The sequence below is a fragment of the Macrobrachium nipponense genome, chromosome 14 (assembly GCF_015104395.2).
Source record: "Macrobrachium nipponense isolate FS-2020 chromosome 14, ASM1510439v2, whole genome shotgun sequence".
Classification (NCBI taxonomy): domain Eukaryota; kingdom Metazoa; phylum Arthropoda; class Malacostraca; order Decapoda; family Palaemonidae; genus Macrobrachium; species Macrobrachium nipponense.
Genome location: NC_087207.1, coordinates 21,907,013 through 21,908,487, shown reverse-complemented (window position 1 = coordinate 21,908,487; position 1,475 = coordinate 21,907,013).

Here is a 1,475-nt window from a genome sequence, read left to right as displayed (position 1 = left end):
TTTACAGTAAGTTCAAGCAATTCACTTTGTTTTCCCTCAACTATTTCTGTTTACGTATCGGAGCCTCTTTCAAGGCCGGGCTCATACGTAACAATATATATAATGTGTGTGTGTGTGTGTATATAATATATATATATATATATATATATATATATATATATATATATATGTAAAAATATATATATTGTATATATATATATATATATAATATATATATATATATATATATTATATAATATATATATATATATATATATATATATATATATGAGGCAGACAGACACAGAGAGAGAGAGAGAGAGAGAGAGAGAGAGAGAGAGAGAGAGAAAGCATCGAAATGGAAGGGCATCCATCATTCACGAGGGGAAAGGAACGGACGGTAGGAGCACCGTAGAAGATAATCTATTATTAAAAAAGAGACCATTAGCAAAAATCCACCTGGCGAAGAAGCCCCTTCGTGTATTGCGATGAGTGACGACCATCTCTGACTCTCGCTTTTTTTCCTGGACCCCCCCCCCACCCCCCCCCCCCCCCACCCCCCCCCCCCCCCCCCCCACCCCGCCCCTCCCCCTCCTACCGGCTTCTGCTCACTCAACCCTCTCTGCTTTTCGTGTAACCTGTTAAGTACCAGTTGGTCTGTTCAGTGCTCTGATTAAAACCCAGGAATTCTTGGTGAAGGGAAATGAATTGATATTTCATAGGGTAGGTCTTGATATCTTCTGAAGGAGTTTGTAAACTTATTTGTAAACCAGTGTTGTATTTATCTTTTCTGCTTGCTTTCGTCAAGTGCAATTTTGCATTGTAACTCAATTAAGTTAAATTTTTATGAGGTTTTGCTTTGTTATCCCATTAGCCATATTTTTTTTCTGAGTGTACATCAGCTGAATCATTAATTTACTCATTTTTCTGGTCTAACAAAGTGTTTTGTTTATCTTTAAAAGCATTTTCTTTTCTGCCTTATTAATTCACGCAAATATTTTTTTTTTTTTATTTGCATTACTATGAAGACTTTTCTGAAATCTTCATTAGACTGTCTGAAAGAGAAGGTTTTTGTTTTCCTCTGTTCAAGCAGAAAAACTCATACACAACCACAGCACAAACAGTTTAAGTGTGTGTTTGTTCCGTTTTGTCAAGGTCGACATTGGGGGTGGATGGGGTGGCGGAAGGAGCCTAAAATTAAAAAATAAAAATGTAATAGAATAAAAATGATTACATTTCGAGTTTTTAAATCAAGAATATTACTGTGGAGCCTTCTGAAATTTTAAATAATTATATATATATATATATATATATATATATTTATATATATATATCTATATATATAACACACACACACACACACACACACATATATATATATATATATATATCTAGGTGTGTGTGTGTGTGTGCGAGAGAGAGAGAGAGAGTAGAGAGAGAGAGAGAGAGAGAATTAAATTTCATTACTCTTGAAATAAAGAAATTGTATCAATCTC